Below are 6,000 nucleotides of genomic sequence, written 5' to 3' on the forward strand. Positions count from 1 at the left end.
TATTGCTTGGGCATAAATGTTACTTGTGAATTATCAGGCCAAGCATAAATGTTGGCAGGTCCTTCCTGCTTGAAGGCATAGGCTGCTTCATTTGGGGAGGAGTCATAAATTGAATTCAACAATCATATATCCATCAGCAATCACCCCCACTTCTGACCTCATAATGGCAGATAGATCCTTGATAACGTACATGAAGATGATTGGCCCTAAGACATTTCTTTGAAGAACATCATTAATGCTGTCCTAGTGCTGGGCTTATCATTTTTCTTTTCTTTCCAGGAGTCCAACCATTGAAGTGTTTTCCTCTTGATGCCATACTTTGGAATATTGATGACTTCTGGCCAAGCCAGTTATACCTGCCTCAGTTCCAGTATTCAGTTCTCTGGTTCCCATTTGGAACAAATCTACGATAGGTCTAGAGCCAAGTGGTTCTGGGGGAAATCTGAATCTCACCCACAATCACAGTGAAGATAGGCTTGTACTTGGCTGTAATACCCACCAACAAAATATCCTGTCAATACTGTCTATCAAGATCACACATGAATGACTGGTCCTCTTTTTGAGAAATCAACAACATCCAAGGAAGAAGATAACATCATCAGAAACAGGAGGGAAAGCTGGTAAAGAAAAAAGAGTTATTTAACTCCTAATACACTTTAATTTAGATTTCAGATTCACATTGCCAACTCATTGAAATCTCACTCACCTAACGTGGATCATTTCAACTGGCTAGTAGAGTAGAGTGGCTAGTAGAGTGGAGATGCGTCTTTACCAACAGAGGTGTAGGGCACTCCTCTTTGTTTGCCTGCAGGTCATCCTTAGGCAAGGTGTAGCACTTGCATCACCCCCAATGAGGGTCACATGAAGCCATGGGAGAAGATGGTGGATAGCTGTTTGAACAGCTGGTGAGCTAGTACTTATTACAAGTACTGCTTATGCGACCACTGATACCAGGCAGACAATCTCTGAAGAGTAGTGATAACAACTGGGGTCACCCATCTTGTAAAGACACTGCCCAGAAGAAGCCAATGGCAAACCACTTCTATAGAAAAATTGCCAAGAACATTGATGGTCAAAGACTGTGATCACCCACATCATATGGCACAGCTCATGATGATTATGATCAGTAGAACTTGAATCTTATTAATGATTACAATCATGAAACAATTCCAGTTTTTGTGTCATTTACTCTTGTTCAGCCAAATTATATTTAAACTGATGCTTGACGTTTAGGATTTTACCTCATGTATATTGTTTTATTTCTTACTTACTGATCCTTTCCAAAATATTTTTGTCTCATCTATCTAAATTAAGCAATCAGCATTCCCCAGTTAAATGTATTACTGTCAAGTACACAATAAGCATTTTTTTAATTTAAGTTTTGTGAAATTTATCAACGTACTGGGATCTGGCAGGAAGAACCCTAGAGTATCAAGTTCATGATCCAGGATCTTTATCTTTTTGCTTGGGGATAAAGTGAAGTACTATAATGTCCTCTCTGCCTGGCAGAGAGACCCTGGGACACATCCTCAGCAGCTGTCCAGAAGCCCAGGGAGAAGGTCACTACAGTTGGTGCCATGAGCAATTGCTGAAGGCAGTGGAAGAAAATAACTCCTCGGCCATTCAGAAAGCACCTCCCCAACCCTGAAAGCCCAGAACCTGTGTCAAAGCTGGAGGCCAACCACATCTTTAGTCCAAATCATCAACAGGGTTGCTCACCACAGCATCTCACTAGGAAGCGAGAGTCGATCTTGGGAAGTAATTGAAGTTCCCTGGTTTCATCACATCATCGTCACTGAGGCCTGACATGGTCATTCTGTCAGAAACCTCCAAGCAGATGATCATAGTAGAACTGAGAGTGCCTTGAGAAGACCAGATTGAGGAGACATTTGAGCCTAAGAAGGCCAAATATCAGGAGGAGGTAGATCATTGCCAGAGACAGGGGCAGAGGGCACGTTGAGAGCCTATAGAGGTAGGGTGTAGATGTTTAGCTGGCTACTCTCTCCATGGCATCACAGGGTTGCAAGGAAAAGAGCCAGCAGGCCTATCACAAAGGTTACTGAGTGAGCCTCCAGGTGGGTCTGGATCAAGGGATATGGTCCATGGACCAACATCTTATACAACATCACCAGCCAGGGCCTGCTGATGTTGTATGTCAGTGATGCCTACTTTGGAGTATTGTGTGCAGTTCTGGTCAACTACCTACAGGAAAGTTATCAGTAAGATTGAAAGAGAGCAGAGAAAACTTGCAAGTATGCTGCTGGAACTTGAGGAACTGAGTTATAGGGAGTGGTTGAATAGGTTAGGATTTTATTCCCTGAAGTGTATGAAAAAGAGGGGAGCTTTGTTAAAAGTATGCAAAATCATGAGGGGCATAGGTAGGGTAAATGCAAGCAGCTTTTTCGCCTGAGGTTGGTTGAAACTAGAACTAGAGGTCACAGTTTAGGGTGAAAGGTGAAATATTTAAGGAAACATGAGGGGGGGACTATTTCACTCAGAGGTTGTTAAGAGCCTGAAATGAGCTGCCAGCAGAAGTGACAGATGTGGGTTCAATTTTAGCACTTAAAAGAAATTTGGATAAGTACATGGATGGGAGGGGTATGGAGGACCATGGTCCAGGAGCAAGCAGCATAATAGTTCAGCATTGACTAGAAGGGCCGAAGGGCCTGTTTCTGTGGCATAGTGTCCTATGTGTTCAAATTCCAAAACGTTAGATTCAGGTGACTGTGACAATCAAAACTTCAGTGCCTGTAAAGCCAGTTTATTTCAGTATTGCTACTAAGTTAAAATATGATCGACTGTATTTAACTGTTTGATAATCTAGTGAATCTCCTCTGATCTCATGGGTGATTCAGCAGAGGAAATAGTACATCCTTTAGCTGTGTTATTTGTACCAGGCTGAGAGAAAGAGAGATTACACTGTCATCTCTTGAATGGGTTACAGATATACATCTTCTTGACAACTTAATGGTGTTTTTGTGTGTGTTGGTTGCAATTCTACCTGGAAAAGGAGAAATAATAGACATTAGCATTAGTGCTACCTTTAGACTAGGGTGATAACATGATAACATAGTTTTAAAATTTAGCGCAAAACAGGCTTTGTTTTGCTTAATGCATGGTAGCATGCAAATTGCAAACGTTTACACATACTAACAGACTACATCTCTTTTCTTTTTCCCTATAACAGTGTGCATTAGCATCATGCTGGGTTCTGAAAGAGGTTGCTGAAGAGATTGATGAGGCATAAGTAATGATCTTTCAAGAATCACTAGATTCTGGAATGGTACCAGAGGACTGGAAAATTGCAAATGTCACTCCACTCTTCAAGAAGGGAAAGAGGCAGAAGAAAGGAAACAATAGGCCAGCTAGTTTGACCTCCGTGGTTGGGAAGATGTTGGGGTCAATTATTAAGGATGAGGTCTCAGGGTATTTGGAGGCACATGATAATATAGGCTGTAGTCATCATGGTTTCTTCAAGGGAAAATCCTGCCTGACAGATCTGTTGGAATTCTTTGAAAATATAACCAGCAGGATAGACAAAGGAGAATTGGTTGATGTTGTGTACTTGGATTTTCAGAAGGCCTTTGACAAGGTATCACACATGAGGCTCTTAACAAGCTACAAGCCTGTGGTATTACAGGAAAGATTCTCGCATGGATAAAGCAGTGGCCGATTGGCAGGAGGCAATGAGGTTGTCTGCCGGTGACTAGTGGTGTTCCACAGGGGTCTGTGTTGGGATCAATTCTTTTTATGTTATATGTCAATGATTTGGATGATGGAATTGATGGCTTTGTTGCAAAGTCTGCAGATGATATGAAGATAGGTGGAGGGACAGATAGCTTTGAGGAAATAGAGAAGCTACAGAGGACTTAGGTTAGGAGAACAGGTAAAGAAATGGCAGATGAAATACAGTGTCAGGAAGTGTATGGTCATGCACTTTGGTAGAAAAAATGAAAGGGTTGACTATTTTCTAAATGGAAAGAAATTACAGAAAACAGATGCAAAGGGACTTGGGAGTCCTTGTGCAGGATTCCCTAAAGGTTAATTTAGGTGAGGAAGGCAAGTGCAATGTTAGCATTCATTTCAAGAGGACTAGAATATAAAAGCAAGAATGTAATGTTGAAACCTTATATAGCACTGTTGAAGCCTCTCTTGAAGCATTGTGAGCAGTTTTGGGCCCCTTATCTTAGAAAGGACATGCTGAAAGTGGAGAGGGTTCAAACAAAGTTCACGAAAATGATTCCAGGATTGAATGGCTCATCACATGAAGAGTGCCTGATGGCTCTGGGTCTGTATTCACTGGAATTCAGAGGAATGAGGGACCTAATTGAAACCTTTCAAATGGTGAAAGGCCTTCATAGAGTGGATATGGAGAGGATGTTGCCTATGATGGGAGAGTGTACGATCAAAGAATACAGCCCCAGAATAGAGGGAGTATCTTCTTACAATGGAGGTGAGGAGGAATTAGCTAGAGAGTAGAGAACCTGTGGAATTTGTTGCCACAGGCAGCTGTGGAGGCCACATCTTTATGTATATTTAAAGCAGAGGTTGGCAGATTCTTGTTTTGTTAGGGTAGGAAGTGATACAGGGGGGAGACAGGAGATTGAAATTGAAAGGAAATTTTGCATGATGGGCCAAATGGCCTAATTCTGCTCCAATATCTTACGGTCTTATGCTGAATCTGAATCCTGTAAGCTTCTTTGCTGCAGTACCAAACTTGTTCAAGAAGCTACTTCTTATCTTACCATCCACAGCTTCCTCTTGTGCCACAATGAGGCCACCCTCAGTGTGGAAAAGCAACACCTTATATTTCTTCTGGGTTCCCTCCAAACCTAATGGCATGAATATTGATTTCTCCAACCGATTAAAAAAAAATTCCCTCCCCCTCCACTCTTCTATTCTTCATTCTGGCCTCTTACCTCTTGTCACCTGCCTATCACCTCCCCCTGGATCCTCTCCTCCTCCTCTTTCTCCTATGGACCACCCTCCTCTCCTATCAGATTTATTTCTTGCTAGCCCTTAAGCTTTCCCACCCACCTACCATCACTTATCACCTTCCAGCTATCCTCCTCCTCCTCCCTCTACCTGTTTATTCTAACATCTTCCTCTTTCCAGTGCTGAAGAGGGTTTCGGCCTGAAACATCGATAGTTTATTCACTTCCATCGGTATTGCCTGACCTGCTGAGTTCCGACAGCATTTTGTGAATGTTAGGTATTTATTTTAGAAATATAGCACAGTAACAAGCCCTTCTGGCCTGACGAACCCATGCTGCCCATATAGACCCATGTGACCAATTTAACTACTGATCCATACATATTGTAATGCCAGAGAATGGCACACCCTTACAAAACCCACGTGGTCACGGGGAGAACAGGCAATGGCAGGATCAAACGCAAGTCGTTGGCGCTGTTACATCATTACACCGACCATTACACCGACCGTTACACTACTGCCCCCAAGCAAAACATTCTCACATAAGCATTAGAACAAATGACAGACCTTGAAAATCCCTCAGGTTCCTATTTAAAAATTGCTGCTTTATTCAAAGAAAATGCAATCATTTTTAATTATGTTGTCATAATACATATACTTTAGTAATGTAAGCATGTATTAGCATTAATATATACTTCAGAGGCACATTGTATCCTTTAAGCTTTTTATTTATATATTGCACTTCGTAAATAATTGCCAGTATTTGTTGGTGCACATTTTAAATTGTGGACGTGACTTTTTGTTATGTTTAATTCATGACTGTTTCATCAATCGATTAATATAACTCAGCAAACACTCTTTATCTGCAGATGATAGATATACCTCAAACAATCAGTCATTTTAAATGCACTTATTAATGAGGCAGAATAATTATTCATACTCTTCAAGATGCTTAGCATTCTGCATTAATCACATTCTGCTATATAAGTAATGATTGATGCATTCATCTGCCTCTACAGTGAATGTCTATTTCTTACCACCCCTTGTATCATAAACAGGATACAATA

Source organism: Hypanus sabinus, chromosome 13 (genome assembly GCF_030144855.1).
Source record: "Hypanus sabinus isolate sHypSab1 chromosome 13, sHypSab1.hap1, whole genome shotgun sequence".
Lineage (NCBI taxonomy): Eukaryota > Metazoa > Chordata > Chondrichthyes > Myliobatiformes > Dasyatidae > Hypanus > Hypanus sabinus.